Below are 26243 nucleotides of genomic sequence, written 5' to 3'. Positions count from 1 at the left end.
AGGACCATCGACATAATTCCAGAAGAAGGCGGATAGCGATGTAACAATAAATGCTATATCACCCCAAAAGGATGACAGTTTGTATATATGAAACCGGGGTGTCAGGAATTTGTCTTCACAAGGTTGTGCAGAGAGCCTCAGTTTAATGGGCTCGGCTAATTGCTGATACTTTTCGCGGCCAGATACAAGACAGATACAATAATGTATGTCAAGAGCCAGAGGCCCGCACTACAATTCACTTATGCCGCCCACACCACTCAAACACCACTCAACCTTTTACCTACCGAAATACTCCAAGATAACCGTAAGAGCAGGAAAACCACTGTTGTTTGGTACCGTCAATGACAAAATTAGTACTGGGACAATTAAGTTGGATTCCGGGGACGGAAAGTAAATCAATGTGTCTCAAGTGGTGCAAAAATTATGAGAATCACGTAACATTCATAATTTTCATAAAACTCATGCAGCTGCGGAAGCTGACGATATTGAAAAAATTTATTGAGTGTTGGTACTAATGACATTTACATTCTAAGTATGGGGTACAGATCCTTAGGATGTATCTCACTGAATTAATTGACCCAATAAAGCAGTTATTTCCCGCTGCAAGTTTACTTTATCCAATGTTGTTTCCTATTAAATGTTTATATTTCTACAATAGCAAAGAAATGTCTAGTTTATTAATCTACTTAAAGACTTATGCCTAAATAATAATTGGTGTTCTTAGACTGTTTCCTGTCTTTTTAAAAAAACTCGAGACTTTAGATCATGTAATGAACTTCTATACATGATTGGCGTTCATCCTCATATGAGAGGAGTAGGTTTATGTCCATTGGCTTAGTTTGTTTGTAATCGATCACAGTTTTGGACCAGGGTTGTAAATCAACTCTTCTGGGAATTTAAATACTTTGCTCTTTCTCTCCATATATATTTTGCTTAAGTCGTTGGCCTAATATTAAAACTCAAACAAATCTACTGATTTATCTTTTCATCCTTTTATGCTCAATTTCGGTACATTGGTCTCTGTCCTATTTTCCAATTTGTTAGACATTGAAATCGGTTAGACTTAGAATAGGTCTTTTTGCATGCAAAAGGCTCGTACTCAGTCAAGAATGCACTTATTACATATCAACAGTTTTTACTAACTAAATTTACACATTTAAGCTATCTCATACACCACCCACACATCAACTAACAATTATATTAATATATGTGTCTCTTTATTCTCTATCATGACTTATCTCTTTTCTCCAATCTTCTTCCACGGTTAGGTCCATGAACACGCTATTACCCCCTAGATTCTAATATTCATTCCATCTATACTCCTTGGCAGCCCACGAGTATCTTTATTACCATTTCTTGCTTGCTCCCATCATCAAAACTTTTCTTAGTAATTATCTCTCATCGGTTTATATGAAATCCGTTCTTCTCCCCTGGTGAGACTGAATAGTGTCAAAGTATTCCAGCCGTCTCAGGCGTCTAGTATCTTTATTCATTCTTTGGGTTTTCTCTCTTACTTTCTCTTTGATAATCTTGTTAATCCTTCGATGCTTAATCCAGGTCCCCAACTCTATGTGTTACTCTACCCAAAATGTCATAGGTCTCATCTACTTTCAGTAACCTAAGCTCCTTCTCCATCCCCTCTTGATGGTAATAAGATTTCCGAACTTCAATCTTTGCTAAACATAGAGCAGCTGACATAATTGCCCCGAAATGAGATTGGCTACTAATAAAATCTATTTCTAGCAACGAAATCTTTCCATCTTCTCAATTGAATCTTCACCGAAAAAAATGACAGAACGACGGAATGATTAACTCAAGATCCTAATATACTAAAAAGTTTAGGGGATAATGGAGGTGGTGTTCTTTGGGCTTGTTCGGTCTGATCTCGACGCCACTACACCCGCCTACAGTTTGCCTGGTGCAGTAAATGCTTGCCGTTAAAATTTCTTTTCCTTAACAAGAGAGATTGTAATCTGTATTGTTATAGAGTAGGAACTTCTTGGGTTACATATTCTGTTGCTAGTTAGTTATTTCGCAAGCTAGTTTCCAAAATGAATCCCCTAAAATCTCTGTTATGGTGATTTAATTCCCCATACAGACTGCTCTATCTTAATCACTGTTCAGTAACTATTGAGCAATCCTTCAAAGATTTTTCAGTGATATTTTCTCTTCTCCTCAGTTGATCAATCACAACCATAAAAGTGGTAATGACATTAGAAATTCTTCTCTGTAATTATGCTACCACAATCGATAACTTGAATGTTGTGATACTATTGTGTGCAAATGATCTTTTCTGTTCACTTTTTCAATTAAAAAGCTCCTTTTCCCGTAGGAAAACTCTAAACGATGAATATCTATAATTTTAAGAAAGCAAACTGGACATGATTAATCGTGGAATTATGCTCGATTAATTGGCAAGTCTAGAATGCCTAGATCTGATTGTCTTGGAAGTTAGTTTAAAGACTGCATTATGATTTCGTTGATATTTATATTCCTAAAGTATTATTATCAGGTTCCTACCGCGTGGTTCGATAGTGTACTTTTTTCTTCTGCCGTAAAAAGATAGACTCAGAGCTAAATTTAAGACTTCTGGTTTATATTCTGATGAGTAATGTTTGTTACTAGCCGTAAAGATTTAAGGGCTTCATCAGCAAAATAAGAGATAATCTTTTTAATAGTGATGATCCGGCTTTATAACTAAGAAGTTTGTCACATGTTTAAGTATCATCATAACTCTCGCGTGTATTCCTATGTGTTAGTTTTTGGCAGTTCGGTTCAATCCAAAGTCAAGCTGATTTTTCAATTCTTTTTTTATAACCAGTTTCGGATCTTCAACTTTATGACATGACATCTCCTATGTCAATGATGTTGATTTTGATTTGACTTCGATCAGCGGGATGTTCGTAAGCTTCTTACCTAAATATAATTTAAACTAAAGCCAGGACAGATGGCATATCGGTAAAATTCTATAAAAAATTGTTACGTAGGTTTAGCTTACACGTATAACATGGATTTTCGTGGATCCTACAACAGCGGACTACATTTCCCACAAGAATGGAATCTTGCAAATGTATGTCCCACATTTATGTAAGAACAGTAAGAAAAGTGAGGTTGTAAAACTTAGACCATTTCCCTTATTGTTTAGTCATGAAAGTTTTAGTTTTTGAGCGCATTGTTAAACTGTATAACTGCTTTCTTTGACAAGTACCGTCTGATCCAGGCAGCATGGTTTTCTAGAGCACAAGTCATGACACAACCATATGGTTGATTTTTGTGATAGCGGGCATTGTCTCTTATCGGAAAACATTATAAATCATGTAGTGTTATTTGATTTTGACTGAAAGGATTTGATTCTGTAAAATCATGATATCTTCTTCATAAGCTAAAGACCTTATATAACATTGGATGGTACACTTAAAATTTCTTACAATTACCGTTCAAGGCCGTTACCAAAGTAGTGGTTAATTGGTAATAATGCAGATGTTCATCTACCTCTTCAGTTAATTCTGGTGTATCCCCAGGGGCTCTTCCTTGGTCCCTTACTTTTGTATTGTTTATCAATGATATTCTCTTGGCTTTCGGATTAATATCCTGATATTGTTTTGTAGGCCTGATGATACAAAATTCTGGCGTAAATACAGTCATCTTTGGATAATACTATTTAAAAGGATATAGGTCTATCTCTGAGCTGGGGCACTTAGTAAACAATAAATGCGATTCCATACAGCATATGTAAAGTGCTTATTGTTTCAGGAAAACCATCTTTTATTCTCTCCATTCGCATATAATCTTTGATGCTATCCTGCTTGGGTATGTAGATTAGAAAAAGATTTGGGGTCGAGGTTACTCCTAGCTCAGTAGGAACATAGTCAGTGCGACAGAATTTATTACTAAGGCTGCAACAACCTTGGTCTATTGGCAGTAGAGAAGTCAATATTGTCATGTTCAGAACGTCGCCGGTCGCTTTACTTCTGGTTCGTAGCAATTCGAAAATTGTTCAACTAATTGGCGCCCTTGTAATACATCACTTTGTGATAAATTAGAAAGTCTCCAACAAGAGAGCTAATTAAAGGATTCTGTCTGAAGAGGGCCGCAGTTATCCACTGAGCAATATGTCAAAAAAAGTGCAAGCTTGTCGAACAATTCTCCCCGTTTGTCTCAATAGTTTTGACTTGAATTGAGCTTTTTTTTTCTTCACAATGTTCTGAACAATGTATTTTCTGTATGCTGACTGCACTATCTCCATTTTATCAGTGCACTTCACGACTAATGCGTTGCCACATCGACCGTCTGTCTATTGGGTCATCATTGTTACCTAAGTTAAGTCAGATTTCACCAACTATGTTACCTCAAATAGCCCACTCGGCAAAATCATTTTTCTACAGGAATCATATACTGTGGAATGGACTCCTTTAAGGTAAGACAGCTTGTGTCTAAGTGTTTTCAAAGCTGAGGGCATAAGAATCTATGAAATGTTTATTGGATAGTGAAACAACAGCTAGCCAGTATCCTTTGCTCCCCACATATATTATTTTTTTTTACTTAATGTTTTTATTTACCTTCCTATACTTTCAACATCATATCACACTTCACGCACACTCACACAATTAATGACCATATCAGACTGTTTCTAATGTATCTTTGGAATTTGAGTATTGAATACCATTCTTGGATATTACTCACAGTTTTCACCATGGGATTTGTTTGTTATTAAAATTGTTTTTATAAATTTTTTGGATTAGATTAATTGATGTAATGGTGTCCAAGTTACTGCGACATAGTTCACTATGTGTTTACTTGTTTGGAGTGCCCATATATTTTACAGATTTGGGCACATATTTTGAACGGTTCTATTTTATATTCATCTTTGCTGTACTCTGTAAAAATTTGAAATTGTATGTATATAAAAAAAAAATATTACAGGACCGTCGAACGAGTCCACTCGGGGCGTCCTGATAGGTCTATAAACCTTATCAATTACAAAGTATTCATGTAATTTATAAAAATGATAAATGCATGTATTGACTTTAAATTACAATCATGCAAAATATTGTCACTCCTATTCATGAAGTTTGAACAAGTAATTTACAAACATGAGCAATTCGAGGAGTGTTCTTGCATTCTCAGGGAAATATAAAAACCTGCGCTTTTTCATAAATAAGAATATAATGTTTTTACTCAACTCAAAATTTAACGCGGAAGATGCATGCGACTGACGACGACAGACGTTCTCCAACTTTATTGGCAGTGTTATTAAAGATCAAGCGCGAGCACAGAAATGTGGTCTTCCTGATTTGGATAATTGGTACAAAAGTTTGCCTCTAGTGGTATATGCAAATTCCACGTGTTGTAGCAAAATAACGTCGAGGTGTACCGAGGATACAAGGATACAAAGGATACAAAAAAGTGATATATTATTTTATTGAATTCACAATAGTTATAATTCTGTATAATTTAAGTTTACCGCTTCTAATCATTTACAAATGTGTAGGGAATAAAATAGAATATGTTCTATTATATGCTATTTTCTTTAAGAATCAATATTTGTATGGTTCATGCATGACATCGTGTAATGTGGGCCTCCTGTGCATTGCAGAGTGTAAAAAAAAGGACGAAAAACTTGTAATTTATTGCTTTCTAAAAGCTTATAGCTCCTAAATATCGAATATTTTGACAGGACATATTGTGAGTGCAATAATTTTATGATTGAAATGTAAATTGAATTTTACCATTTCAATTCGTAACTTGAATCTTTTAATTCTGCATGGACATTTGATTCTGGAGATTTATCCAGAAATTCTTTAGCGACAATATGATCACTATAGTGAACGTGAACCAGTGCCTAACGGGCCGGGTCCGGGATATTCAATATCGCAGTTAAACTGCAGTATAATTAACTTCCAATTTTATTTGAAAACACGCTTTTACATTTTACGTTGTTAACCAGTGCGAAATGTTGACTCGCATCATTCCAACAGGACCACTATTTAAATTATGAGTGAACTCAATATCTAATAGTATACTTGATAGGAATATTGATCTTGAGTTCCCTGCCAAATTAACTATTATCTAGAAATTCATTATGAGGGGAGTGATAGGGAGAGTGATAGAGAAACAACAACACACACTAGTATTTGGTTCACAAATGATCAATTTAATCACTTACCACCCGATCGATTTAAAAAACCTTCATAAATTTGGCTTGTCAGAGTTTTCTCGCGGCACTATACAGAATTTAAAACCTAGGACCCGTAACTCTTACGTTTCTTGTTTAATTAATTTCCCACACTTGGCACAGAAGAGAGACAGACACACATTCCTGGTGATTATTAGTATGATGTTGCTCTATAATGCATTCCTAAACAACACAGTGGTGCGAATTGTTGATTGGTTGGAGTGTTAAAAAATGTATTCTCATTTTCTTTTATGATGACATTCCTATACTCTATCGAACCTCTTGGTATAGAGAAAAGAATTTTTCTTTGTCTTATTTATTTGTGACTAAATGCCTTTTTTATTCGTATTGCTGTGTAAATTAAATTAGATTCTAATTAGAATGACATGTTACCAATTCAGAAGTGTTTCATAAAACGTTTTGTCAGGAAACTGATGCTTCTTTAACCTCCTGCATCTCCTTAGAGCGTTACTCTATTCAGTAATAGTGTTTGTGTGTACACTTAAATTTGATGACACATTTTCACCCCTGTTGGTTTGTTTCTTCTGTACATATCCTGAAGCAAAGAAAAGAACTGAAGCAAAAGCATTTGTTCAATAAATCAGTCAAAGAATAATATCTTTTTCTCTATTCCAAGAGGTTCGATAGTGTATATATTGTAATCATAATAGAAAAATGAGAATCACATTTTTTAACTCTCCAACCAATCAACAATTCGCAACTTTTGGTTTAGGTATGCAATTACTATGCTACCTAAATAATAATAATCCCAGGATGTGTGTATGTCTCTCTGTTTGCTTCCTCATTTGGCTTGTGTCGGAGGAAATTAATTAATCACAGAAAAACAAGGTAAGAGTTACGGGGCTGGTTTTATCTGCTATAGTGCCGAGAAAAACTTGACGAGCAAAATATGCGGTTTTTTTAAATCGATGGTGTGTAGTGGTTTAATTGATCATTTTGTGAAACAAATAACTAATGTGTGTCGTACTGTGTGTACTCTATCACTATCCCTCTATCTCTCCCTCATATTGATTTGCTATATAATTAGTTATTCTGGCAGGAACTCTAAGTGTCAAAGATATGCATATCAAGTATTACTCTTAGTTATGGGAGTGCAATCAAGAATTAATTTGTGGTCTGATTGGAATGAGGAGTTAGACATGCACTGTTTAACTTCGAACAAATGTAAAGGTGTTTTCAAATAAAATTGGCATGTTTATACTGCATTTTAACTGCGTATAGTGAAGTCCACGGGACCCGGCCAGTAGGCACGGGATAACGTCACGAGTAGTGATATATTGTTCTATGATTTCTGGATTAAATCTCTACAGAATCAAAGGTCATGCAGAATTAAAAAAGATCAAGGTTACCGAATTGAAGTGGTAATATTCAGTTAAATTACAAATCATAAAATTTTGCAATCACAATAGTTGTCCTGACAAAATTATTTGATTATTTTAGGAGCTATATGCATTTTAAGCAAGAAATTAATTGTTTTTTCGTCCTTTTTACACTCTTGCAATTGCACAGGAGGCCCACTACAGATGCATTGATGAACCATACAATTTGATTTACTTAAAGAAAAATAGCATTATATTATAATCATTTCTAATTTTATCCTACACATTTGTAATGTATTTCGAAGCGTAGTAACTTAACATTCTATCAGAATATAACTATTGTGAATTAATAAATTATTATACACTTTTTGTATCCTTGTATCTTGTATCACTTGTACACTCGACGTTATTTGTACACGGTGAATTTGCCTTATTCTCACTTAGAGGCAACTTTTGGTACAATTTATCAAAAACAGAGACAAAATTTCTGTGATCGCGCTTGTATCTTATAACACTGAATTTATGTTGGAGGACGTCTGACGTCGTCACTTCGCATGCATCGTCGCGGTTAAATTTTGATTTGAGTGTAAAAACATTAATTTATGGATGTTATGAAAAGCGCGTTTTATTTCCTGAGGAATGCATTACACTCCTTCAAATTGCAATGTTTTAATATTGGTTTTCAACTTCATGCATTGTGACAAATATTTTGCATTGGATTTGTATTAAAGTCACTATCATGCATTTATCATTTTTATAAATTACTTGGAATACTTTTGGGAATTGTAGGTTTATTCTAACTATCAGGACGCTGCGCCGAGTTGGACTCGTCGCGGTCTGTTAATATTTTTTTTTTTTTATTAATCCTATTCAAAATTTTACAGGGAGTACAGCAAAAGATGTAATATAAATAGAATCGTTCAAAAATATTGCCCCCATCTGTTAAAATATGATGGGCAAACAAAACAGGTAAACAATAGTGAACTTATGTCCGCAGTAACTTGGACCCATTACATCGAATTAATTAAATCCAAAAAATTTGTACAAAAACCTAATAATAACAAAAAATCCATGGTGAATAACTGTGGATTTATAGTCAAAATTGGTATTTCAATACGTCAATTCCAGATACATTAGATACAGGTTGATTATGGTATTAATGTGTGAGGTTGTGAGGGTGAAGTGTGTTTGATGTTGATAGTATAGGAAGGTAGATAAAAAACTTAATAAAACAACTAATAATATATGGGGAGCAAGGACTAGGCTAGGGTGTGTTTCACTATCCATAAACATTCCATACGATGCTTAGTGACTCAAGCTTTGAAAACACTGTAGAAACTAATTGTCTTACTGTAAAGGGAGTCATTCCACAGTATATGAGTTCAGTAGAAAGATGATTTGCATTGGCTATTTGAGGTACCTAGGTGTGAGATTTGATTTAACTAGGTAAAAATGATGACCAATAGACAGATGTCGAGGTGGCAAGTTAGTCGAGAAGTGCCTGATATAATGCTGAGATAGTGAGCAGCATACGGAATTAAATTGTTCCGACTTTGTGGAAAACATAAGTATTCAAGTCAAACTTTTGAGCACACCAAAACACCAACCACACACACACAACACAACACAACACCCTACACCACAAACCCACACACAAACTCACCACCCCCCCCCCCCCCCACCACAAACAACCACACCCCCCCCCCCCCCCCCCCCCCCCCCCCCCCCCCCCCCCCCCACACACACAGGAGAATGTCGACAAGACTTGCACTTTTTGAATATGCTCAGGTGGATAACTGCGGCCCTCTTCAGACAGAATCCCATTAATAGCTCTCTTTTGGAGACTTTCTATTTATCACTAAGTGTTTTTTACAAGGGCGCCAGATTTGGACAATTTTCGAATGGTCTACGACCTGGAGAGGTAAAAGCGCCCGACGACGTTTCTGTATCAATGACTATATGGCACATCTCTTTGACCATACCTAGTTGTTGGCAGGCCTTAGTATAAATTTGTCGCATGACTATTCAAACTGAGTTAGAGTTAATATCGACACCAGGTTATTTTCTACTCTACATACAAGAGGAGATCCATCAAGATTATATGCGAATGAGGAGATAAGATGGTTTTTCCTGAAACAATAAGCACGTTTACATTTTGCTGATGGAATAGCTTTTTGTTTCTAAGTGCCCAGTCAGAGAGATAGTCTATAATCCATTTGAAATTGGTATTATCAGAAGTTGAATGTATTTACGCAGATTTGGTTCATCGGCATAACAAAACAATATCAGTATATCCGAAAAGCCAAGAAGGAATATCTTTGCTAAACAATATACAAAATGTAGGGACCAAGGATAGAGCCTGGGGGACACCAGAATTAACCTGAGAGGGTAGATGGACATCCTATACCAATAACCACTCTTGGTAACGGCCTTGAAGGTTATTGGTAAGAAATTTGAGTAAGTGTACCATCAATGTATTTAAAGTTCTTTAGCTTATGAGAAGGATATCATGATTTACTGAATCAAATGCCCTTTGCAAATCAAAATACAAACATGATGATAATGTTTGCGTTAAGAGACATATGCCCAGGGGCTATCACAAAAAATAATCCATATTGGTTGAGCATGATTGTGCTATTAGAAAACCTGTGCCTGGGATCACGAAGGGTACTTGTCAAGAAAGCAGTTTCCGTTTTACAATGCGGCTAAATCACTTTCATGACTAAACAAGTAAGGGATATTGTCTATGTTTTCAAACTCACTTTTTTTACCTTTCATTAAAATATTGGGTCAACATTTGCATGTTTCCATTCTTGTGGATGTTGAGCTGTGTAGGATCCACGAAAATGCATGTTAGTGGGTACAGCTAAACTAGGAAAACAATTTGAGAATTTTTACCGGTTGCATCTGTCCCTGGCTTTATTTGAATTAATATTTGAAGAAGCTTACGAACATCCGATGATCGTAGTCATAATCAAAATCAACATCATTGAATTGGGATGTCAGTGTCATAAAGTGAAGGATCGAAAAAACTGTTATAAAAACAATGAATTGAATAGTTCAGCTTGATCTTTGGGGAATTGAAACGAAGCTGTCAGAATAACTACACAATTTGGGAATCGGCCAGGAGTTAGATTTTACTTAACATTTGATACCTCAAAACTTCTTAGTTATTAAGCGCTGGATCTTACCACATATTTAAAAGATTATCTTTATTTTGGCTGTTTGGAGCCTACTTAAATTCTTTACGGCTAGTAAACAAACTTTAACTCATAGAAATAGAACAGTAATTTTATATGCTCTGAGTCTATGTTTTTACGGATGAAGAAACAAGTTCACTATGAACCACGGGGGTTGCGAACTATGATTGATTAATTAACTTTAGGATATGTATATCAGACTATAAATTACATAATGCAGTCTTTAACTAACTTCCAAGACGATTCAGGTGCTAGGCATTCTAGGACTTGCATTAATCGAGCATAAATCTCGATTAATCATGTCCCAAGTTTGGCTTTTCTTATAATTATAAGATTTTACGTTTTAGGAGTTGTCTACGGGAAAAGGAGTTTTAATGAAAAGTGACAGGAAAATGATCAGATTGCACACGGATTTGAGTATCACAGACATTTCAAGTTCATCGATTGTGTTATCATTAATTACTGAGAAGGATTGTCTATTGTTTATACCACTTTTAGGGGTGGGTGATGTGATCAACTGGGAGAGAGAAAGATCACTGAGAATCTATGAAGGTTTGCTAAATAGGTTACCGGTACTGGATGAAGATAGCCAGTCTGTATGGGGAGAGTAAAATCAACAATAATCATTGATTATAGGGGATTCTTTTTGGAAACTCTCAGCTTGCGAATATAAATAACTATGACTTATGATTAGGTAACCCAGAGTTCCTATCTTAACCAAGTACAGATAACAATACTCTCTTTGTTAGGAAAAGAACTTTTAACGGCAAGCATTTCTGCACCGAGGGCTAAACGCTGGTAGTCGGGTTGTTGTGCGTCGAGATTCAGACGAACAGCCAAAAGAAACCACCTCCTATTTCCCTAACTTTTGAGGGTTATTGGATCTTGAGGGTTGAGTCTTTCTCGTGCGGTCATATGAGAGTAGATTTCATATGGAGAAGTAAGAAAGATTTACGTGCTAGACACATAAGATTTTTGAGACCAGTCTCTTTTAGGGCAATTATGTCAGGGCTGCCTCTATGTTAGCAATGGATTGAAGTTCGGAAATTATTACCATCCAAGAAGGTATGGGAGGAGCGTAGTTAATTGAAAGGAATGAGAGCCTTGACATTTTGGTAGAGGTACACTAGGGAGTTGGGAACTGGATTAGCATAGAAGGATTAACAAGAGTTATCAAAGAAAGTTAGAGTGGAAAACCCAAAGAATGAATAAAGAGACTTGACGCCTGAGGCGGCTGGAATACTGACTCTATTCTTTTACCAGGAGAAGAACATTTCTTATAAACCATGAGGAGTTAATTTTCAATGAAAACGTTTGATGTGGGAGCAAGCAAGACAATGGGTATAGATAACGTGGGCTGTATAAGGAGTAGAGAGGAATGAATTTTAGAATTAGGGGAATCGGTGTTCATGGACCTAAAGTGGAGAGAAGAATTGGGAGAAGTAAGTCATGATGAGAGAAGAGTAAAAATAAAAAAGAGAAACATATGTTATGATAATTGTAGTGGATTGTGGGTGTATGAGACTTATATGTGTAAATTTTTGTTAGGTATAAACGTGTTGATAAGTATAAGTTGCATTTCTTGACTGTGTCCGAGGTCCTTTTGAATGCAAAAAGACTATTCTAAGTCTAACGATTCATTGTCTAAACATTATGAAATGGACAGTGACGTATGCTACCAGAATGGGAGGATAAATTGAGAAAAGATTAAATCAGAGATTTGTTTGAGTTTTAATTTTAGGCGCAACGTCTTAAACAAAAAATTAAATGGAGAAAAGGATCAAATGTTTTAAATGCCAGAAGATTATTTACAACCTGTCAAAAACGTGTTCGTTTACAACAAACTAAGCTCAAGTGGACAGTTAAACCTACTCCTCTCATATTGAGATGAGCCAAGCATGGTTATAGAAGTTCATACATGATCTAAAGTCTCGAGTAAATAAGACTGTGGAAACAGTCTAAGATCACGCAATTATTATTTCAGGCATAAGTCTTTTAAGTAGATTTTTAAATCTAGAAACATTTCTTGCTTATGTAGGAATATAAACATTTAATCGGAAGACAACACTTGGATAAATATTATAATGCCTGCGGGAAATAACTGCTTAGAGGTGTCAATTATTCTGTGAGATTCTTCATAAGGACTGAACCCCATACATTAGATGTTTAATGTCATTTGTACCAAACACTCAATATATTTTTCAATATCGTCAGCTTCTGCAGCTGCATGAGTTTTATGAAAATTATGCTGTTTTCAGTGATGTCTCTAATTTTGACCATTGAGACACATCACTGATACTTTCTCTCCCGGAATCCCAACTTGTTTGTACCGTACGAATTTTGTCATTGACGTAAAATCAGGACAGTGGTTTTCTGCTCTTCGGTTTTCTTGGAGTATTTTCGTGTAAAGGGTGGTGTTGAGGTGGTGGTGGGGGCATAGGAATTGTAGTGGGGCATTCTGCTCCTTGACTACATTTGTATTGTCTTCGGTATATGCAGCGAAAAGATAAGCTATACCGAAGTACACTTATACTGCGCTCTATGCACGAACCTTGTGAAGACTATATTCCTGACACCCGGTTTCCATATTATACATACTAACCAGTCCTTTGGGGTGATATAGCATTTACCTGTTACATCGGCTATCCATTTTCTGGAATTATGTCGATGTCCTCTCAGCTCAAAATGAAACTACATAAATACTTGCCGTTGTGGTCAAGTGACACCTCGTCGTCGTTCGTGGTATTTCTAGTTGCATCAAGAACCGACTTGTTCTTGCTTGTAGGAATGCGTTTGCTTGCAGCCAAACTTGGAGTTGATTATCTTGCATTAGCTCTGATATTCCAGGATAATTTAAAATATCGATGGCTCCTAGTGTGTGTGTACCATTTGAGGAAGAACCATACATATTCTGTCTCAGTCGAAGTGGGGCCTCTTTGTGGCAGTTTTCACAGACAGTTTCGCTTGGCCATAAGTGTTTCAAGTTCAGAACATCAACGTGCCATGTTGACACTCTTGTTCTGAACAAAAATTGATGCATACTCCAAGAGTCCTGCATTAAGAATTTCTCTAATTTCAAGACATTCATCAACACTGGCTTGAGAGCTGTCAGCTCATTTAATGAAATCGAGTTTAAAAACATTGGTAACAGAATTCACAGATCCATAGTGATGTGAGGAAGAGGGAGGAGAAATGGCGGTGAGGGAGGGAGAAATGGCGAAGTCATTATCTGGAAGCCAGGAAGTAGATGCGTTGCTTAGGATTAATACGGTCACGTCTGTCATCTTCTATCGCTTTGACATTGGGACCTAATATTTTTTTTGTTATATGTAGTGTTGTAAGTATTTAAAAAACTGAAACAACTATTTTTCGAGTATATCACTCGTGATTTTGAAAGCTAGAAAAAAAAGCATAATAAATATATTGTTTACAGTTTCACTTTTTTCTCCGTAAAAAGCACAATTTATTGTGATTGCGTGAATATCGCTTTTGCGAATATTTATATATATGCATTGCTTCGCATCGCCTAGATTGTTGTTTTGCAACTATTATGAGTTGGACTTCGTTGATCACTTTTTTGTGTAGGTTTATAACCTACCAAGGACGCGCGCCGATTTGGACTCGTCCTCGGTATTATTTAAATCAAATATTTTACAAGTATCGCCAGTTAAAATTTTTGTCGAAATTTGAGAAAACAAATTTTTTTGGAAAACAAAATTTTTATAATTTTGGTATTTTATTAATAACATTCAAAACATTCAATAATAAAAATAAGCCCACGCGTTGGTTGACTGCTCATAAGGTTGATAATTAAGCTTGAAGGGCCCTGGCATTTACGAACCTTATGCCGGCAATCATTTCATGAGGACCTGTGAGCGCCAAAATTAATTTAACAGTTTCTAGAAATCATACTTCACTACGAGTGACTCTTGCTTTTGCGCTTATAAGAGTGTGATTTGTCAGGTATTTCATTTCATTTCATCACTTAATCGGTTTTAAAGCTGTCATATTTTAGATACTCACTATTGGTTTAAAATACGAAGCAGTAACGTTAGTTAATGGACATTATTCCGACAGACTATACCAAGGACCGAGTCCGCATTGACTTTTACGGATCGTTTTTACGAGGCTATCCACCAGTCTACTCATGCTGCATGTATAGTTGATAAATCATTTTGTCTTATCTCTAGCAGCATTCCTTGTAAATTGAAGTGTCGTATTTATTATAGAAGAGCCAGCCAACCTCCGCATTATAATCTATTGTATGCCAAGTTCGTTTATAAAATCTAATCATATAATAAAAGATTGAATCCATTAGTCTAAGATGAAACGGTATATATAGCTCGTCGTTATTAAAATTCGAATGATGAATTAATCAGTACTGTTCCCTTTCACACAATAAACAACAAACCAAAATGCTTGTCACCAGTGGTGACGCAATCGTAGGGGCTTGCTGTTGGTTCAGATAACTCTCACCACGACGGACCGGCGTCGATATATTATCAATTATCGCTTTGCGCTACTGGACACTTTTTATATTTAATATTTTGTGGTTGGTAGAAAATTAGTGTCATCTACTGCGTATAGCTTAACTGGCGAGCAAGCATCGTCCCACTCGGCTGGGACGAAAATACCGAGTCCAATCACAGAAAGTTAACCAAAAGATAAAAACCCACAAGAGCTCTATTGAACCAGATCTCCACCATCACCCTATATACTCTTATTGTACTGTCCCCTGACTCTGTGCCAAACCTGAATTCATCAGTACAAAATTACTATACACTAGATATAGTAATGCTAACTTCAGAGAAGCTCTGTTTTGACATAGAAAACGATTAAGATAGGTTCCACTCCACAGCTGAACACATTTGATCTTTACGTGAGTTATTTCAAGAAAGATAGATTTGTCTTGCAAACTGCTCACTCTTGAACCACTAACGTAATAGCATAACCAACCTTGGATCACCCTAGGGCATATTAACTCATCGACAAGAAAGCCTGGTTGTATTTCGAATGGAAGAAGACCTTGTACATTAAACTACCTGATGGCGGATCCAACAGCACATATATACTAGGAATTCGACAGTTTTCAAGAGCTCAATAAAGATGGCATAGGATCTGTGCTTTACTCAAAATTGAGATCAGTACAAGCATGAACTCAAAAAAGACCTGGAAATTATAATGGAACTCCGTGCAAAATTATTCTGATGTAAAGACGTTTTTCGTCATAGTGGCTCCAGAGAGTTACTTGCAGACGAATTATTGTAACAAATTCTGTGAATTTAAATCTAGCTTGAGTAATCTCCAATTAAAAATGTACTGTCAAAACACTAGTTTTTCTCTGGAACCAGTTGAATTCATTGTCAGTTTATGTCTATATTACGGTATAGATCCATATACCTGGAAGAAAACTAATGAAGAGAAAATTTTAAGAGGTGTTCCGAGATTTTCAAATGGGTAAGGCCATTGACAACCTGTAGTTGTTGTATAAAACGGCAAAATCATTGCAGGTACTTTTGCTAGGCTTTCAACACATTGTATTACAAAGTGGTTCATTCCCAAGTATTTTTATAAAACAGGTAAAGTTATTTCATTTACAAGAAAGACAATAAAGAATGCTGAAAATTATCGGCTGTATCAATTTACCTTTATTTGGATCAGATATTCGAGAGGTTATTTAACAACGCCTTATTCACATTTTTTTTCTTCACATCTACAAGGTTGTACTACAGGACTACAAGTTTGATTGGAATAGGCCATTATATCCACCCATGCTCTGACAAATCTATAGACCTCCGTACTAGTCTCTGCAAAGCAAATAAAACATGTACTAGGGATATGCATGACTTGGAGCAAAGCCTTCGGATACCCTTGATCAACGATATTCTTTTATGCAATTAAATTCATCACCGGTATTAGGGGCACAGCACTTACCTGACTAAATAGCTATTTGACTAACAGAAAGCAGTATGTACTGTATACGCATGTACCATCAGAAACAATGGACGTGAATTTTGGGAGTACCTCAAGGGTCAATTCTAGGGCCGTTACTCTTCCTATTGTATTTGAACGATATAGTAAAAATGTTTCAGACAGTGAGATGAACTTTGTTACTTTATGCTGTATGACACTAATATCTTATATCAGGACCCATATAGAGAAGCAACTCTCATAAAAGCCTACTTAGTACTTAAACATGTCTCACGATTTACATGAATGTAATTACTTCATATCAAAGGTCCAATGTGCATACTACATTTACCTGCCTCTGAATATTGATGAACCTGTGCACGGACAGACCATTTGCTATCCGGCTAGTGATTCTTGATCAATATTCATCATTGGTAGGTTTTACTAAAGTCAAGGATTACCAAAGATATAAAAATTCTTAGGTGTGTGATAGCTAGTAAGTAATAATTGGGTATTGCCAATGCACTACATCCGTAAAAACACTGCGTTCTTTTTTATTTTTGACTGGTGCCAATATGCAGACCTGCGGCACTACGATACCTCTGAACTATTTTTTGAAAATATATAAATGCTCTTTTTGAATACATTCAGGTACCGGTTTACGGGTGTGGGGCTGTTGTCCTCAAAAAGAAAAAATCACCCCCCCCCCCCCCAAAATATAAACCCCGTCAATGATAGTCTTTTATCACACAGAAGCATGTATAGGATCTTTTGGCGACTGGACTATATTTAGATAACAATCCACATGTGCAATACTTAGACCATACGGTATGCAAAACTGGGACCAATAAACACTTTGAAAAGGAAAACATACAAAAACCCATTTTTAATTAGATTAAAATAATACGGATAAAACTTGTACAAATATTCCTGCATCTTAGATTTTCAAGATTATCAAGTACCATGCCCTACTCCTTATGAGACTATCACATTTCAAACCGTGAACGTGTCTCGGTTATTCTCCCTAAATAAATCAAATACCTTTTTGTTATGCAGCCAGCTTTGACGCTGTTCTAAAAAATTTTTTACTTCAGCATTGATTTAGAAACGTCCATTAGCTTGATAAAAACTGAGGAAAAAAGCACTATTATAACAAGCAAGGCAAGCAGACTTAACAGATCTTGGATCCAACAATTTTAAATTGCAGTTATCAAGTCTAATTGCATCGGCGCAACTTACTATTACTATCATGATTGTTCTATAGACAGAATAATCTTTAAATCGATTTTGGGGCTTTTTAACCATCTGTTGGGTGAGGTAATCCTTGTCAGGTTTTACTGTTCTTCAGGGCTCTTGTCTGTCCGCATTGCACTATGTGGCGAGGAAGCATTAGTGTCTATAAAAGAATCTAGTGCTGCGAGTGGACTCGCCAATGCATGGTGGTATGAATCAACAGTTTAACTCAAGAGGCTATAGCAAAAGCCATGTGGGCCTTGTATAGCCAGCTCTCGGGTCTACTTTGAGCCGACAGCTGCTAGTGGCGCCCTTATGTAACCAGGACTTACGGCATCGAATCGACTAACGCCCAGATATATGCAAAGATTGGCGCGCAGTCATAAACAGCGGGTGCGCGCACAGAATGGCTTCCCGTAGTACCAATAACACTCACCTGGTCTCTCCCACTTGACACTACTCACGCGCGGAGCGGTATTTCGATCATGACAAGCCTAACGGATATAAACCATTGATAATATTAGACGTTCTGCTTGCAGTTCTACTTAATTAGCCCGCTGGGTTTTTGCAGCCCCCCTGTTTGCAAATTTGCCGCCCCCCTCGGAGAGTGTAATGGGAGTATCGCTACAATGTGGGAGTGTATGGGTGTATCGCTACATCTGGGAGTGTAATGGAGTATCGTACTATGTGGGAGTGTAATGGGGAGTATCGATAACAACTATGGGAGTGTAATGGGAGTAATCGCTTCATTGTGGGAGTGTAATGGGAGTATCGCTACAATATGGGTGTAATAGGGAGTCATCGCTACTATTATGGGATTGTAATGGAGTATCAGCTTACCAAGTGGGAGTGTAATGGAGTATCGCTACAATGTGGGAGTTTTAACGGGAGTCGCTACAATATGGGGTGAATGGGAGTATCGCTACATGTGGGTGTGTAATGGGAGTATCGCTACAATATGGGAGTGTAATGGGAGTATCGCTACATTGGTGCGGAGTGATTTGGAGTATGCTACAATGTTGGAGTGTTTGGGAGTATCGCTACATTGTGGGAGTGTAATGGGGAGTATCGTTACAATGTGGGAGTGCAATGGGAGTATCGCTAATTGTGGGAGTTTTATGGGAGTAATGTATAGTAGTTACCATCACAGTTACACTCCAACCGGTGTGTAATGTGTGATAATGGCAGAATTGGCCCTGGATCAGAACAGTATTTCCTGTGTCGTAAATATGGATCCCATGTCCGTTATTTCTGGACTGAGTGAGAGTCCACCTCACGTGAGCGTCACAAACCTCACGTTTTAGCTCAGGCACCAAAAGGAGATATGTATCAATTACAGTTCCCCACACAACACCTATCTACGTTAGCACACCGCAACCGCCTTTCAGCAAACCTCGTTCACCGGTCTAAAGAGCCAGCATTATAAGCACACGGGGTCATCCTTTCATGGTGTTTGAGCGCAGGGTAACACCAGAACTTCCCTAGGACCAAGTTAGTAAAATCTCTAGGAGTGCAACCCCCGATTGGCTGATACCTGGCAGGTATTATCATCCAGTGGCCCTCAGGGAAGGGGCTTAATGCGATGTAGGTTCCAGTAGGAAGCTCCCCAAGTGGTGGTCGCAACCTCTATATGACGGTGTTCAGTGGGTGTCGCGCTAAAAAAAAAAAAAAAAAAAAAAAAAAAAAAAAAAAAAAAAAAAAAAAAAAAAACCATCTGTTGTATGTTTTTAGTTACTAAATATCTTAAATTATAAAATTTTTTATCGAAGAATTAAATTGATGATATTTAATAATTTAGTCGGTAGGTTTATCTGGTATTGATATTGAGTTTATTGGCACTCTTTACTAGTAATAGCTCTCTCAGCTATACTGTCCCTCTTGATCTTACTTGTGCTGTGCTGGTTACTGCTCTCTCAGAGCTCACTCAGGTCCACTCTTTACTATACTTGTCTGCTCTCTCAGAGCTGTTCACTCTAGAACTATATCCTCAATCTAACTTCACTGGACTACTACGCTAGCATCCACACAAAACAACCTGGGGTAATAAGGCACTTAAAACACTGTAAGGAACATCCTCTCAGGAAGTATACACAATCAAGATCTAGTAAAGTAAAACAGATCACAATGTAATACGGGAAAAACAACAACTAACACACAAACACTTACCGGCTTCAAGTCGGACACTCTCGTTGTTGTTGGTAGGTCCTAGCCGATTGTTGTTGTCTTCGTATTTACATCTGTATTTACTTGCTTATAGAAAGATTGGTTAATAATCGACAGCAAGTGCTTTACACGCAAATGGCCCAGCGAGTGTAGGTAAAAGTGTGTTTCACGTTTTTTCGTACGTTAAGTGCGTTATGTTTTAAAAGTACGTTAAGTGCGCACGAACCAACTATGTTGGATATTGTGTCGCACTAGAGTACGCTACCTGGATCGTAGTGGATTGCTATTTCGGGGATCTGGGTTGTGGTGTTAAATGGTGATAGAACTGTTGGGGGTAGGCAAAAGGTTGGAGGGTTTCAGGCAAGTATTAGGTAGAAGAGACTGCTTACTTCGGCAGTGCATATAATCATGGTTAAAGTAAGACTTAGCTGGTATAGAAGATAGAATAGGTCCTTAAGGCGGTCTCTTCCTCCATGTTGTTGGTTGGTGTTTTGAACGTTATCATAGGCTGCTGTTTCGGGAGTCCGATGCTCTTGATGTTAATTTGTCGCTTTACCATCAGGATCAGGTAAGCATATTTGTTATGTTTCAGTGAGCGAAAGATAGACGTTGTTAATTTGAGGCACAACTTTTCTCTTTCTCCGTCTCCGTAGCGAATTTGTGCGTGTTCTGTCTCCCAAGATCTTGCATCAAGTGATGATTAGCTCGTTACTCTAGTAAGATTAGCTATAAAATCTGAGCAGAGCTTGCTTTTAGATCAGCCTTTCCAGACGATCTCGAAATTTCCTTCAAATTCGATTCGAAGTGACTTCGGATCTGTACTCATATACATAATATTATTAGTTTACTTCTTTTAATACTTTACCATACTACATGTAGTATGGTAAAGTATTAAAACAAGTAATACTTTACCATACCTGTCTACTTTACTACTTTACAACATAGTGGAACTTACTACACTGTTCTTCTTTTTAGGTAGGGCTGGATTCTTCAGAAGTTAACCACTCTTTTTAAAATTTTGTGTAGCAGTGCTTCCCTGCCGCCCACCTTTTTCCAAAGGCAGCCTATCTTGGTGTGGAGCATCATTATGTCCGGAAGGCTTGGGAGAAGATCACAAATTACCATTTCATTGGAGGCAGAGAGAGGTTCAAGTCGCTGGCGGTCAGCTCTCATGACAATGTTAGTCATGTGACCCAGATGTTCAGCTGTTGCGTTGCTGCCACACTCGGTGTTAACAATGGTGTTTAATTCAAGAACAAGATAGGCCTCTTGATTAAGAACATCGTCCATAGGACACGCTTCCCAAAAGTTGTAGTAGTCTGGTAGGTGTGGCATATTGAGGAAGCCTTTGAAATGCTACCCACTGCCCCTCAAGTGTTGTGTCAGTGATCTGACTTCTACATCTGCTCATCTGCTCATCTGCATGATGTATCGTGAAATAAATGCGCTATATGACCGGGGAACCGCGTCATAAAGGGGGGGGGGGGTCGGGGCTACATAAAGGGGGTCGGAGGCTATTATATTTCTGGCAGTCCTTACCTACATGATAACACCTCTTATCGAACAAGTCGAACAAGAAAGTATTCTGCAGACTTATGTATAATCTTATTTCTTTTATTATCATCATATTATGTATGATTAATACAGTGTTTATCCGATTTAAAGAAAAATATAGTTAAGAAAAATAAAATATTCATTAATAATTGTATTCATTCTTTTCATTCTTCAATTCTTATCACTTTTTCTAATTATCTTTTTCTTATTCAGCATCTCGTAACCATACCTTCCAATATAGCTGTCATCTGTAATATCTTCTAGGATGAAAGATTCTGCAATAGTGGCCGTAGCCACCAGTTAAACTAGCAGTTAATAAAAGCTTGTTTAAATTTATAAAAAGGTCCCACATTAAAATATTTGGGCGATTTAAGATAAGATACTTACATAAACGTTTCTGACAGACAATGTGCCGTGTTTAAAGAATAATATGGTAGAGAGTAGAACTGCAGTATAGGTCTCGCTCAACCTCTCCCGATCTCTTATCTGTTTCAGCTTAGTCGCTTTTGTTCTGATTGCGCATACGTCGTACAACATATTCCAGATACAAGGACTGTGTTCTTTTGCTGTTACCATAAACTGATCTGAAATAACCGTGAAGTTAAGCTGGTGCATTTAGGTTACGGATATAGGTTACTGTCAAGTATCGGTAGTTTATTTGAAACGGGACCGCGACCGCTTAGACATATACGCAAGGAGAAATACACGGTATTTTGAAACTAAGCAGATAATGTATCACCGATAATTGCTTCTCTGACATAGGATAGTTAATAACTAATAGTTATGATATGTATATTATAACCATAGCTTCCAATATAGCTGAGTAATGAGGCTACTTTCGTTCTGTCATCTGTAATATCTTCTAGGATGAAAGATTCCTCTAACTGTTCTATCCAGCTATCCAGGTAATATGCATTGCCACACCAAGGTTTTCTTGCTCTCGTCGCCATTGTTATATATCAGTGAAACGATGTGTTCATAAGTTGTAAACCCCTAAATATAGAAATGATTAATTACATCAATTACATTAATCAATCATCAATAATCAATGATTATTACACTTTTCTTTATTCTGAGTTCTTCCTGAGATAAGGCCCTATTGATAAACAAATTATAGATATAAAGAACCACCCACTGCATCAAATGACAAAAGTTACCTGTAGTGGCTTTTTTCAGTGAACCCCACAAGTTGTTAACATTAAATGATCTAACATTCTTTATTTACAACCATTCTCCTCTCTCACATGAAGCTGTTTTAGTAGCTTTTGTCCTAGAACAAAATAATACTTTCCAGATTTTTTGGTTCACATTCTGCTTCACAATAAGACCCATAAACTTTTATAGCAGGCTCCAAGTCAGGCTCTCGCACAGACTCTTCTCATTTCCCCAATAAATAATGCGGTATTATCATAGAACATCTTGAAAGTCTTCTTAGGGCCGTAGTGATATGTTTGTGCTACGGTTTTAGAGCCCTGAAATGTGGGGGGATCATACACTTAGTACTGTATTGCGCCAGTACACTTTAGATATGATAAACCCATCATCATTCTGTTCTAGTAATTTGTTTATTTGTAGTGTACTATTCTTTTCTGCCCATCTTCAAAAGGCATATACTTTGCTTTAAAATCTTTCTCATTTTGGTGCAATAGATTCACCTAGTAGTAGTAGTAGTAGTAGCAGTAGTAAACCCATAGATGCGGAGTTCGTTGATTTTTGGCGTAGTGTTCGTGGAGTTCGTTCAAAATTTGGAGTTCGTTAGAGTTCGTTGGAGTTCGTTAGTCAATTTTTCAAAAAAAAACATGGAAAATGTTTTTTTTTTTAAAGTAATCAGCTCAGGATTTCTCGCATGATCTCAGATATTTATCGGGGTAAAAATAAAGAATAAAACTATAATATTTTTGTATAAATAAATAAATAACGAGCAATACAGAATGTTAAATTTTACTAACTTTCAGCAGACATAACATCGGAAATATACTTCAACAGACTTGTTGAAGCATGTTTATGGGAACAGCGAACTTCCTGTTTTGACTTACAATAACGTAGATTTCCATGAACGTAAACCAGCTTTTCAACTCTATTAGTCGACAATCTATTCCTCTTTTTATTGAATATATACTCAAATGAGCTCCAATTATGTTCACACAAGGAAGCTGACGTATGTTGTTTAAAGACCTTAATGGCCAGTTCTTGCAGTTCAGGGGTCCCACCACCAAGTGTTTCCCAATATTTCAGGGGTAAACTATTGGCGCCAGAATGTTCCAGTCGATCGACCAGTCCTTGTACTGTGAAATGTACAGTGTACACGCGACGCGTGGTAGAAGTTTCGAGTACCAATATATTTAGTTGTTTTACAATCGTATGTTATGTGTTGAATTGGCTGAATTGTAAATACAATTTCTGTTTAATTTCATTTTACGTAAGTTGTACAAAACGAACTCCTCAAGAGTTCGTAATTTTGGGTTGATGATTTCGTAGAGTTCGTTGTCACTGAGGAGTTCGTAGAGTTCGTACGTATCATCTATGAGTAAACCCGCGATGGGGTGACATGTGCCTCAATAGGATATTACAAACATTTATTTTATCATAATAATATAATTCGAAAATATCAATAAATTATGGTTGATCCTTCAACCATGTATAATATTATATATCAACCATAGATATAAAAATTTAAAATAATCTACACTAAAGAATCAATAATTCTTATTGATTGATTGATTTGGACACGAAGGGAAACACAGAAATTTGGCTTGGAAACTTCGTTTAATACATCGCTAGAGCCTACAAAAAAGAAATTGAATTAGTCAGATAAAATCAATCATAATACTCAGTCAAAGAAATACAAAAATTGATAAAAAGGTCATGATTAGAGAATATCATGAAAGTCGATCAGAAATTGGAATACGATAAAATTGTTTCACTGTCAGCGTGGTAGATAAAATTTATAATTCTTATTATCTTATTATCATTTCCACTATTTTTTTTTAAACAAAGATTTTCATACAATATGGACTACCTATCCGTCTGGTGTTCTACCGTATCCTTCCTTCCTTTTTTACTTTGATTGTCATTATAGAGATGTGAATTTTTCTCTAATCCATTTCGGTCATTTTTCTCTTTGAATTGAATCACAATGAGTAAAAATAAAACACAAGAAATTTATATTAATTCGTTAAAAATACAGAAAAATGAATTTACACAATAATTAAAAAGGAAGGATCCTAAAGTCAATGAGAGGGGCTCTCCGGGCTGGTAGGTGTGATGGGGCTGTACTCTGGTGGGTTCACTTGACCGTATACGGGGGAGTTGACGTATTCCATCTGGCTGCTCTCTGCCCTAAGCTGCTCGATAAGCTCAGCCATATAGTTAATCTCCACAGTAAGGTCTCTAACCTTACACTCCGATCGGCGGAGCCTCTTACGAGTTGCTTCGTATTCTTTCATCTCATCCTTATAGCTCTGAGTTACAGAAGACAGCACCCTTTTAACAATTGGTGGAGCAATACCAGGCATTCTTCCAGCGGGTGCTCTTCCTCCAGCGGGTGCTCTTCCTCCAGGTGCTCTTGCGCATCTTGGAGCCATTTTGTAAGGTCTAAGGTAAAACAAGTAACAAAAGAAAAAAAGAAGGAAGTGAGGCAGACATATTACCACATATAGCTGCAGTATTTCAGGCTTAAAACTGTTAGAGCCACATGCTTAATTTCTCAGAATTTCAGCCCCCAGGCTTCTTGGTGACAGTGTTCCCACTTGGTAACCATTTTTAACAGATCTTCTTCGTCCTCAATTCAAATGTCTCAAAAAATCGTAGTTTATTATAAAATTAAAATTATCTCGATGTAGTAGTGGTATCTCAACCCCGCTTATCCTCAACTTCTATCCTTGCCCCATTCGGTTGCAGCAGTGTTACTTTGAGTGGTTGTAAAACCACGAACAGAAGCCATGTGATCACATTCGTCAAATAAAGTCTCCTTCTTGGTTACAATTAGGGTGAGTATTGGATATCATAGTTGGTTCGTGCGTCAATTTTTCGGGAAAAATACGTATTATTATTTCTTGCGTTAAAAGTGCGTTTAAGTACGTTTACCGTTGAATTCACCAGCATTTTCTGTAGACTGTAGAGACAAACAATTAAAACACATGAATAACGTTCTTAAAGATTACATAGCGAATAAATTACATTTATTTCTCTTACATTTTATAGTTTCTTTTCAATATATTTAAGTAAGGAACTTCCAGTACAATCTCTTTTTGCTGTCGCAAGTGTTATTAACGCTAAACAGGGAGAATTGTTATCAATAATACCAAGTCAAACTCTCTGGGATAAAAGGTTGTAATAAAACAGATTTATAACAAGGTTAGATAACTCTCTAGTTATAACTCTCAGATGTTCTTGGTTGATCAGTGATATGAGTGTGTATGATTATTACGCTGAGTGATCTGTGTTCAATATCCAAATCAATTCAATAAATATTATCTACTAACAATTTAACTTGTGATTTGGGGAAAGTTCCTTGATCCACTCTTTACTAGTAATAGCTCTCTCAGCTATACTGTCCCTCTTGATCTTACTTGTGCTGTGCTGGTTACTGCTCTCTCAGAGCTCACTCAGGTCCACTCTTTACTATACTTGTCTGCTCTCTCAGAGCTGTTCACTCTAGAACTATAT

At 36.7% G+C, this 26243-nt stretch overlaps 1 protein-coding gene across 1 annotated transcript in view; it reads left to right on the top strand.

Moving 5' to 3' along the window:
• LOC134815847 (uncharacterized) overlaps positions 1–26243 on the top strand; it is a 305237-nt gene that overhangs the window by 55489 nt on the left and 223505 nt on the right. The gene's annotated exons all lie outside the window — the stretch shown is intronic.

The sequence above is a fragment of the Bolinopsis microptera genome, chromosome 5 (assembly GCF_026151205.1).
Source record: "Bolinopsis microptera isolate Bmic1 chromosome 5, MBARI_Bmic_1.0, whole genome shotgun sequence".
NCBI classification, from domain to species: Eukaryota; Metazoa; Ctenophora; class Tentaculata; order Lobata; family Bolinopsidae; genus Bolinopsis; species Bolinopsis microptera.
The sequence above is the reverse complement of the archived record's forward strand: the minus strand, read 5'-3'. Positions and strand labels throughout refer to the sequence as shown.